The sequence below is a fragment of the Hoplias malabaricus genome, chromosome 4 (assembly GCF_029633855.1).
Source record: "Hoplias malabaricus isolate fHopMal1 chromosome 4, fHopMal1.hap1, whole genome shotgun sequence".
In the NCBI taxonomy this organism is placed as follows: Eukaryota; Metazoa; Chordata; class Actinopteri; order Characiformes; family Erythrinidae; genus Hoplias; species Hoplias malabaricus.
Window position 1 is genome coordinate 52617672 of NC_089803.1, and position 12011 is coordinate 52629682.

Here is a 12011-nt window from a genome sequence, read left to right on the forward strand (position 1 = left end):
AGAAACTCAGAGAGAGAGGGGAGAGAGAGAGAGAGAGAGAGAGTGCTCCTCACAGCCGCCAATCACACTCGCTATGACCTTATTAGAAAGAGAAGAGGAAATCATCAAACACGGTCAGTGACAAATCAGAGGAGGCATTTTCTTCTTTCACCATATTTATCAAAAGTGTGTTATGCTGATGAACAGAGCTTCATTTCTAGGGGAGTGCATGCATGCATGTGTGTGTGTGTATAGAGAGAAAAGCTTTAATGCTGCACCTGCACATAACTGATTTACTCACTGATAATCTCACACACACACACAGATAAACAACTCATAGATGTTTAGTGATCCGAGTTAGAGAAACGATAAGTAGTATTCATGAATTAGAATGAGTTAGAAAATAAAAACTTATGAATTAATATATATTGATTTTCTTGTTTGAGCATGAAGGAAAGCACAATTTAATATTGTTTGAAATATAATGTAATGTTAATAATGCTTGTGAAAAAAATCATGAAAATTCATATTGAAAGAATCTAGAAAACTTGAAAATAATTAAAATTATACATTTTCTCTCTACTCATTTAACTTTTTTTAATCACAACCCTTTAACTGTTCAACTGTTTCAACTCCTGAAACATTATCCCTATTCAGCTCTTACAGAAAGTGTATGATCAGTGCACTACAGATGGCAGGTGGCAGCAGAGGATTAATAAAGTGAAATGATGCACACGATACAAAATGCGGCCATAATTTTGTGGACACACGCTTATCCTATATTTCTTTAAATGTTAAGGTTTTTATTTGGCAGTGTGGAGCTTGTACACACACTTCCTGCAGTAATAATAGCTTGAACATTTCTGGGAAGGCTTTACACAAATTGCTGAAACATTTCTGTGAAGATTTGGTGGCACTCAGCCTTGGATAACTTGGCAGGCCAGTGGTTTTAAAACCATTACTTAGATCAAAAGCAACATTTCTATAATATCACGTGTTCTGAACAAGATGAATTTGACATATATATAATAGTATATAATAGTATAATATATTCATTATTCATTCATTATCTTTAACCCTTATCCAATTCAGGGTCACGGTGGGTCCAGAGCCTACCTGGAATCATTGGGCGCAAGGCGGGAATACAGTAATATATAATAGTATAATAGTATAATATAATAGTAATATAATAGTAAATATAATAGTATTTTTTGACTTCTAATAAATTATTTAAAAAAATAATAATAATATAGGACAACAATGCAAAAAAAGAGAAAAATCTAAGCTTTGATTCAAGTGCCTTTAAAAAAAAATAAAAATATCACACATTAAGAAATAAATCTTTTGAATGAAATCATGTGTGCCACAATTTTTTGGCACCCCTGGTGTTAGTACTTTGTACAACCTCCTTTTGCCAACAAGACAGCACTTAATCTTCTCCTGATAACTCTTCACAAGATGGGAGAATACAGAAAGAGGGATCTTCAACCATTCATCTTTGCACAACCTCTCTAAAATCATCCAGAGTCCTGGGTCTTCTCCTACGCACTCTCCTCTTCAGCTCACCCCAGAGGTTTTCTATTGGGTTGAGGTCTGGGGACTGAGATGGTTCACACCACCCGTTTAGGCTTATGAGGCTTTCTCTGTGCATACCTCCCAAACAGCTTGTTGGCATGTAGATAGCGCCTGATGGTTGTTTGGGAGACCTGGTAACCCCAACATGCTACCATTTGATTCAATTCTCTTACAGTGAGCTTTGGAGAACTTTTACTTCTCTTACCACCCTTCTCACTTTGCGTAGTGGCAAGATACACTTGCGTCCTCTTCCAGGCTTGTTTGTTACAGCTCCAGATGTTTTTAACTTTTTGATAATTGTTCTGACTGTAGGGCATCTGCAGGTGAGTGGCTATTTTCTTGTAGCCATTGCCTGATTTATGAAGGTTGACACACATCTGCTTTACTTGAACAGTGTGTTCTCTTGTCTTTCCCATGTTTAAGAGTGAGTAAGAGAAATAGGCCTCTGTGTAACGCCATATTTATACCCCACGGAAATCAGTGATGAATTACTAATTAAAGGTTCCTAGATACTTTGATCCACTTTAGTAGCAATGTAACACTGCAGTAGAAATGACATTAATGGTTCAAATACATTTATTTCCAATAAATTGTTAAGTGTATCAATCAGCTTCTTATCACTGGTAAAGACGCGACTTTCCTCTCAATCATTCCCGCAGATTAACAGTGCTTTAAACAGTGTGTTCAATAGCAAAGCAGTGAAACGAGACGAGTCATTGGATAAATGCTGGGCTTTGTCCCGCCCATCGGACGCTCAGCGTCTCTGGGGGTCTATGGGGCAGTGGGCTGGCCTCGGCTGGCCCGGACACTCAACTTCTGCATGATGATTGGATGATCTGTCTGAGGCTGAATCCCTTTTTGATTGACAGTGAAATGAGCAATCCTTTGGTGTTAAGATCCGTGGGAGCATTACATTTTCATTCTGTTCTGAGTTGAACCGGAGACTTTATTAATCCTCTTAGCGGTATTTTCTGTTTAAACGACTAGTGACAAATAGAGCTCCTATTTCTGGTGGGTTTTTTTGTAGCTGCTTGTGTTTGGAGACTGACTTCTATCACTCTTTCTGACTTCTATCGCAGTTTCTGTCCAGCGGGTGCTGCTGAGCCCCTCCACCATCACAAAGCACTCACAGGCGGACACACTTCACATGGACCAAGGACGTTTAAGCAGCCTAGCTCTGCAGGCCATTGAGAGGACACTAGTCAATCCCTGGAAAAGACGCCTTGTTGGTACGACAGGGTCACAGATAATTTTCTTGAAAAGAAACGGAGGGTAGAATTTACGTATAAATAAACAGACACATTTTATGATGTAGGCCAAAATTTAGCTTCCCCACCTTGAATCCATCCGGACGAGGCGATACAATACACTACTACCGTCAACTACATATACCTCATTTGAATACCATGCCGTACTGGTTAGTATTCCAGTCAAATTTGGTATTATTGTTATTTATCATCCTCCTGGACAACAAGGTGAATTTATAAATGAACTTGACATGTTATTGTCCTCCATTTTGAAGAATGACTGTCCCATGCTCATTCTAGGTGATATGAACATTCATCTCGATAGCCCTGGCTCTACTGAGTTTAAATCTCTTATGCACTCTTTTGATTTAGAGGTAGTCCCCAGTCCTCCGACTCATAAAACTGATAAAAACCTGGACATAATTTCCACACGTAATTGTGATGCAGATTCACTAAAGGTCACTCCGCTTCATTTTTCAGATAATTTTTTTATTCAACTTAGCATCTGCATTTATAGGAAACCTACTGCTGTACGAGCCATGGTCACTTTCCGTCGCAATCTCAAAGACCTTTCTATACATTAGTACTCATCACTGGTTGCAAGTACTATGCCTTTATTAGGCTCATTCTCCTCTCTCAGCCTGAACACTGCCACAGATACACTCTGCTCCACGCTGAGCAAATGTTTGGACAGTTTCTGTCCTTCGACATTTCATATCATTCATACTAACAAGCCACGACCTTGGCTAAAAAATTAGTCCCTCCGGAAGCTACATTCCAAACTCCGGGCTGCTGAAAGGAAATGGCATAAAAAGGGTATTCTGTCCGACCCATCTAACTATCAGTTACCTTTGGCTTCCTTATCAGAATGTCTTCTGCCAAAACTAAATTTTACAATGAGAAACCTAGTTCGCTGACAGATTCCCAAAGATTATTCACAGAATTCAGATCGCTGCTGAATCCTTCACCTCCTCCTCTGCTTACATGTCTCACAGCTGAAACTTTTGCCTCTTTTTTTTCTGGGAAAGTGGCGGCCATCAGCGGTCAGTTCACAAATCCACCTATAGTCTCTGCTCCTCTGTCTTTATCAGTCAAGGAAAGTACATTCACTTCATTCACTCTTCTCTCTGAGAAGGAAGCACTGGCCCTCCTAACACGTAGCCGTTCTACTATATGCCCTCTAGATCCGATTCCTACAGACCTTCTACAAACCATTGCACCCACAACTATCCACCGGTGAATTTCCACTTACCTTCAAACAGGCCCAGGTGACACCTTTACTTAAAAAATCTGCTCTCAATCCTGCCCTGGTTAATAACTATTGACCGGTCTCGCTATTACCTTTCCTTTCTAAACTCTAAACTAGAAAGGGCAGTGTATAATCAGATTTCTGGCTTTCTTCTCCAGAATAATCACCTAGATCATAACCAATCTGGTTTTAAAAAAGGGACATTCCACAGAGATGGCTCTGTTGTCTGTGACTGAAGCCTTAAAAACTGCCAGAGCTGCTGGACAGTCCTCAGTGCTCATTCTGCTGGACTTGTCAGCAGCCTTTGAAACAGTCAATCATGACCTACTCCTATCTACACTTTCAAACATGGGTATCTCAGGCGCACCGCTATCATAGTTCAGATCCTACCTTGCTGAACGTTTTTTTAAAGAGTCATGGGTAGGACAGCTGTCTTCATCATGTCCACTGTCCACCGGAGTGCCCCAAGGCTCCATCTATACCATCTCTTTGAGCCCAGTTATTCGTTCTCATGGTTTCTCCTACCATTGCTTTGCCGATGATACTAAGCTCTATCTGTCATTCCCGCAGGATGACTCTTCGATCTCAGTACAGATATCTCATTGCTTCTCAGATATATCCTCATGGACGAAGGCACACGATTTTCAGCTTAATCTTTCTAAGAGTGAACTACTGGTGGTTCCTGTAAAACAGTCGGTTCAACATAACCTCACCTTAACAAATGACTCCCTCTGACTTTTTCCGACGAAGGTTGCTAGGAGCCTGGGAGTAATGTTCGACGACCAGCTATCATTTACACATCAAGTGGCCTCTGTTGCCCGCTCCTGTCGCTTTGCGCTTTACAACATCAGACAAATTAGACTATTTCTAACGCAACATGTCACTCAACTCCTAGTGCACGCTGTGGTCATCTCGTGTCTTGACTACTGCAATGCAGTGCTAACGGGCCTTCCAGCCTGTGCTATAAAACCATTACAAATCATCCAGAATACAGCAGCACGTCTGGTCTTCAACAATCCAAAAAGGGCACATGTCACCCCACTACTCATTGAGCTCCACTGGCTTCCGGTTGCTGCTCACATCAAATGTAAAACCTGCACAATCTCTTACAAGGTGATGACAGAGCAGGCACCCTCCTACCTGCATTTGCTCCTAAAGGCCTATGTCCCGCCTCGGCCACTTTGCTCTTCTACTGAACGTCGCCTTGATTTACCCAACATCCACACTAAGCAATCCAGACTGTTCTCTTCCATAGTTCCCAGATGGTGGAACAAGCTGCCTACCTCCACCAGAGCAGCGGAGTCCCTCCCTGAGGGGGGCGAACTTAGAGGAATTTGGGATGGAGTTCTGAGCGGTTTTGAGCGTGTGTAGAACCAGGCCCCCAAAAGTTACAGGGAAGCAATACGTTGGTGAGCTTCCAAAAGATCACGGATGTTGGTGCGGATGTATAAATGATGTGATTACTACGTGAAAGGATTTCGTCGTTAGTGGGACTGAAACCAGTGGCGACCGAACCTGATTCAGTTGTAAACAATGGATCGGATTGGGAGGTACCTTGAGATAATCTAAGCTGGAGGTAGCGTGTAAGAGGTTCATAGGGGCTTATGAGAAGAATTGTGAAACTGAAATCGAGACAGAGAGTCAGCAATAGGGTTAATGTGACCAGGAATGTAAACTGCTTTTAATAGAAATTGATAGACGACTGAGTGCCAAGTGAGGCTGCAGACGAATGGCATGAGACTGAGTGAACTGGAGCGTCCTTTATTAATAATATGAACAACTGATTCATTATCTGGATGGAGAAGGATGACTCGGCCAGTCCATTCATGTCCCCAAAGAACTGCAGCAATGACAGCGGGAAAGAGTTCGCGGAGCGCAATGGAGTCACCGCAGTCTAGCGCTAGACGGGTGAATTGATCAGGCCAGGAAGATGCGAACCAGTGTCCCTTGTAAAAACCTCCACACCCCACGGACGGGGCTGCGTCGACGAACTAATAAACGTCCTCTGGGTTAGCTAGTGCCTCATTATAAAAGAAAGAGATGCCATTCCAACTGTGGAGGAGGAGCAACCAGAATTGTAGCTCTGAAGCGCAGGCTTGGTCCAGGGGGATTAACTAAGAGAGAGAAGAGGCCGAAGAGGCTAGGTGCAGCAAATGAGAGATGAAGGAAAGACCTTGTGGGACAACACTCATGGCGAAATTAAGATGCCCCAAAAGGGAGAGGAGTTGTCGTTTGGTGACACGTTGAAAAGTAAGAAATTCAGGGAGGAATTCAGTAATGCGGGCCAGCTTGTCGTGTGGGAGTGAAGCACGAAAAGAAACTGAATCCAGAAAGATGCCCAAGAACTCAAGTGAGGTAGCGGGGCCAATAGTTTTCTCGGAAGACAAGGGAATGCCCAGGCGATGGAAAGCATAACCACATCAGGCTCTGATTCAGCAGAGGGAAGGTTGGAGGCATGGAACGAGGAGATGGGCAGAACCACCAAACCTGGGGAGAAAACAAACAATAGACCATCAAGGAGATAACATACAAATGCGGGGTCAGGGTGGCGTGAGAGGCAGCTTGCGAACTCAGGAACGTTGACAGGGGTGGAGAGAAAATGGATCAGTCAGCTGTTACCGAACTTAGGCGGCCGCTTGATGCAGTTTGGCCGAGCGTGCGCTTGAGCGCAGTAGTTGCATACATGAAGGAACCTGCAGGAAGATACAAAGCAGCCAGCGGAATTGAAATTATTGCAGATCATGGAACCATTAAGAAAGAACAAGTGTCTACCGCGGGCATCACGGGAGCTAGAACATGGGGCCTGGTCAGGGATGAAAGAAAAATTAGGGTCCGGAGTGGGTGCCGGTGTGACCTGGGAGCACGCAGAAGTGGGATGAGAAGGGTTGCCGCACAACCCGCAGGAAAGTGCAGTTCGGCCAGAGAAAATGCGGCAGTAGAGCTCCAAGTCGAGTGCACCCCAGTAGGATGGAATATTCCACTTTTGCAAGCGGGCGGCGGCCTGTGCGGAGAACAGCCGATGGTAGTCGTAAAAACCAGAGCCTCTGAAGCGGACTGCGAGGTCGAGGATGTTGGAGAGGTAAGCGTCCAATTCCTGCCTGCGGGCAGGGAAGGAGAAGCACACCACTTCGCGATAGAGGGAAAATGTGAGTGCGAATTCAGAAGTTGTGAGGAGCTTGGAAGCTCTGTGCTCTGAAGTCTTCAATGAAAGGGTCACATCCCCCACGTCAATGGAGCGGGGTGCTGTACAGGAAGCTGAGGGAAGCAATAGAGAGGACAGGTCAACGTCTGCACCTTGGAGAATCCGCTGACAAAGGGTGGGCTGCACCAGGGGTGGATTTAAGACACGAGCATTGGGAGGAGCTGGAGCAGTGGTGAAGAGAGAGAATGTGGCATCAGGAGCTCGGGGCGCCAGAGCGAGAGGTTGGGATGATAAAGGAAGAGGGTTGGGATGATAAGGGAAGAGGGTTGGGATGATAAGGGGAAAACAGGGTAGGTGGAAGAAGTAGTAGCAGGGAGAGAGAGAGCAGGAAGATCAGAAGCACGTAAAACGGGGAGACAAACGAGAAAAAATGGAAGTCGGGGCAGGGGCGGGCCCAGTAGTGCAGACAGGAGCCAGATCTGTGGCACCAGCAGGGGGCACTGTCGCAGGTGCAGTGACGTCATGGCGCGATGGCGTAGGTTGAGCGGGAAAGACCCCATCCTCCGGGGTAGAAGCCGAAAACAGGGAAAAAAAGGGGGTCCTCTTGTTGGCTGAACGAGTGAAGGGGATACAGCGCTCTCGGAGCACTCTCTGGAGGCCCGCCACGGTCCAGTCGGAGATGGATGGAGAAGCGGGAGAAGCCGGATCGGGCCGTACTCGTCCGACGGTGAAGGAGGGCTGCCGAGCGCGATGGTCGCGGCGATGAGGTTGCTGGGGAGGAGAAATCGAAGAGGAGCGGCGTCCGCGCGCAGAACCCATGAGTGTGGAGCGGGAATGACGAGAGCGTGCGGAGGAGCAGCTGAAGTGACAGGTGAGGCAGGCACGACGACTGCCGAACGCAGTCTCTTAGTGCTGATGACAGGGGTGGGGTTTGGGCGATCGAGTAGGGGAAGGAGAGAAGAGCTCGTGGTCAGAAGCGTGAAGTTCGAGATCCATGGTAGCAGTTGGAAAATCAGTGACGCAAGCAGGAAGTGCAAGACTAGCGACTTGATTGTCACGGAGATTACGTGAGGTTGATGGGCATAAATAGGCCTGGGGGGAGGAGTGTGGGCGTGGCCCAACTCCCTAAATTATGTTATAGTATAACTTCAATTATTTTTAATAGATATTTATACATTATTATATATTTATACAATGTATTGTGGCTGAAATCCACAGATATTCTCTATTTGTCTACTACTGAATCATGTGCCAGTGTTTCAGAAACATCAGAAATATTTTACCATAAAATTACACTTTTTTTTCAAACACTAATGTGTGCTAAATAAGATGCAGCCTGGTATTGCTGAGAAACATTAGTTTTTTGTGTAGATATGGCCTACTTTAAACCTATATTTTAGACCAAGGTCAAATTTGTCCTTATTTTGACAGTGATGTGTCAGTGTAGAACCAATTTGCGCAGCATAACTAAATGTAATTAGAACGTGGAGCAGAAAGCCATTGATTTAGTTTATTAGATTAGTACAAAATGTAGTGCCAATGGTTTAAAGCCCTATATTTTATCTGAAAATTCCAATTTTATTAAATATTTGTGTAACCAGAAAAGTGTCAGATCAAAACTTTATTTTGGAGCAGCACCATTTTTAAAATAAACATTAAGGTTAAAATGTTAAAAGTGTGTAGAGTTGTACTTTATAATTAAAACTGTGCATTAATAGTGTTGATTTAACACTGGCAAATATGCTGCGTACTTATAGTGTAGGAGAGGCTGACATTTAAGAAAGTCATTTATTTTACCAAGCACAACATATAGTGACTGAGTGCAATCTGGATGTTATATTATAGACTGACATGTTTACCAAGGAAGGAGGTTGTCGGTTGTGTTCTCCCTGTGTCTGCATGGGTTTCCTCCAGGTGCTCTCTTTTCCTCCCACGGTCAAAAACACACATTGGTAGGTGGAGTAGCGACTCGAAAGTTTCCATAGGTGTGAGTTTGTGTGTGTGTCACCTTGTGAAGGACCGGCGCCCCCTCCAGACCCATGTGCCCAATGATTCCGGGTAGGCTCCGGACCCACCGTGACCCTGAACTGGATAAGCGGTTACAGACAATGAATGAATGAATTTACAACTAATCTTAGAACAGAGATACACTTGAAAATACAGTTAAGTACTGTATTTGACCACCTTTGATTTCAAAAGCAGTAAACTACAACTGAAATAATTAAGCAACCGTCCACAAACAAGGAGGTTCCTCCTCATACATGTTATATACATCAGCCAACAGGAACAAGACAATGTTTAGGAAAGAATGGTTTAATAAATTATAATCATTATTACAGATTTATTACAAATCAATGGTGGGGTTTATGTTTAGAATCAATTCATAAAAGACCCACTCATTAAAAAGTGGGATATATTATATGTAGGTTTTGGGAACATTATAATAAGGACTTCACCAAAATTACTTATAACCATACAAGAGCTCATTGCAGTTATACCCCAGAAATATGAAAGGAACTTACTACTGGGGATTAGGGGTGGGTGATATGGTCCTTAAAGAGTATCGTGGAATTTCAGAAAATCTATATGACAAAACACTGAAAAATTATTTTATTAATTTCAAGAACACACTCTTGCAACAAAATTAATGTTATAAAAATAAATTATATTAAACGAAATATGCTTGTGTTCAAGTAAAGCTTTAAAGGATACCTGAGGTATTCACTATAGTGTAGCGCCCTCTACTGGCCTCCTCTAATATTATTCAGTTGTTAGTTGCCTATCCAACAGTGCACACATGATTTTCTCTTGGTGAATTTTGGCCGATATATGCCCGTATGTTTGCCATCTTATGTTCTAATCTTAATATGTTGTGTTCTAGTGTCTTTATGATCAAAATACAAAATTTTTCTAGTTTATTTGATAAGCTCCAGGAGCTGTAAAATGTCCAATGTTTGAGCTAAATATATTAGCATTTGTGCTATGGGAGCAAGCTATCGCTAGCTAGCTCTCAGGAATGCTAATGAAGAATGAGTTATAGTGTTATCTCTGAGATAATCAGTTCATGTTAATATGTTTATAAAAACAGTAATCTTGTAAGTAATTGAGACAATGTATAATAATTAAGAAACTGATGTATTGCCATGTGTTTATTTAAAAAAAATGTAGCATATAAATCTACCACACAACTACAGTGCAGAAAATGTAGTGTGTGCATATAAACAGCACACACAAACAATTATACAAAAAGTAACCTTAAAGCTTCACAGTAAATAATAAAACAAATACAGAATAGTTGCTATGCTGAGTCAGTTCAGACTATTCTACCAGCATTTTTGATTTCCCTCGTCCTTCACCAGGTGCTTCTACTTGAGATGGTGAAACTTTAGCTGTGCCTCCCCCTTTTGTTGTTATTGGCTTCTTTCATTCCTTGCATAATACCCTGTTTTATTGTACATCAGATATTCTGTTATCAAGCCACCTCCACACTATTAAAGTCATTCCCCTTTTCCTCCACCTCACAGCCACTTTCCATCTTGCCATTATGCCTAAATTACTCATGTAAAGAATGTATGCCATATTATGGGTGACATCATTATTCAAACATATCAGAATATCCCTGTTATTGCGATATAATTATTTTTTTTTTATGACAAGGTTATCGCAAATTTTATGATATCCCACAACCCTGAAATAGATAAGCGGCGATGATGATGATGATTATGATGATGATGATAGTGATGCGATATGGCACAAGCCCTACTAGGGATATAGACACATCACTGTCGCTCCCATACACCTGTTCTTTCCTCTGTCATGAAGCAGGTCAGAGCGAGCAAGCGAGGGAGAGAGTGTGTGTGTGTTTGAGCAAGAGTTTGTAATCGTTTATCATCAATAAATTCAGATGCTGAATGACTATCTATATTCATGTGTTTTATATAAGAAGGGTCCTGCACTGTGATGGTTGAGAGTATCTTTCTGTCATTTAACCTGCTGGGTGTGTGTGTGTGTGTGTGTGTGTGTGTGTGTATTTACTGCTGTGTGTACTGAGCGTCACTGATATTTAAATTATTTTTCAGAAATTTAATCCCAGAAACTGTTCTCTGCAGAAACTGAGAAAAACGTTCATATGGCAGAGATAGTTGTGTATTTACAAGCATTAGTGCATATCTGCGCAAAAATGCACCAAGTTATCGGTTGTAATATCAGCTAAAATTCCAATATCAGGCAGATAACCATAACAAAAAAATCCACTTATCGGCAAATAATATATAGGCTGCTGATATATCATGCATCACTACTTGAAACACCTAGATAATGGTGTAAAATCTGAATGTTTATAAGCAGAGAAATTCAGTATTGCCCTCCTTTGAAAACAATGCTGATTTATTATATATTTCAACAAATGTGAATTCCCGCCTTGCGCCCAATGATTCCAGGTAGGCTCTGGACCCCTGCGACCCTGAACTGGATAAGGGTTACAGATAATGAATGAATGAATGAATGAATGAATGAATGAACAAATTGAATTTGGAGTGCAACACAGCAATTGACCTGAGGTATAAGTCAGATTAAGGCATTAATCAGTTTGTGTGACATTAATGGTTAGAAAAGTGAATTTGGGACCAGAAGATCATCATTGTGACAGAGGGGAGTGAAAGAACAGTGCTGTCTCCCTCAACATTTACAGCTGGTGTACTTGAGCATGGCATCTAACCTCAAACTGCCCCGTGGGTGATTGAATGGCTGCCTGTGTGTGTGTGTGTGTTTACTAACTGATCCTAGTGCACTCGTGTGTGTGTGTGTGTGTGTGTGTGTG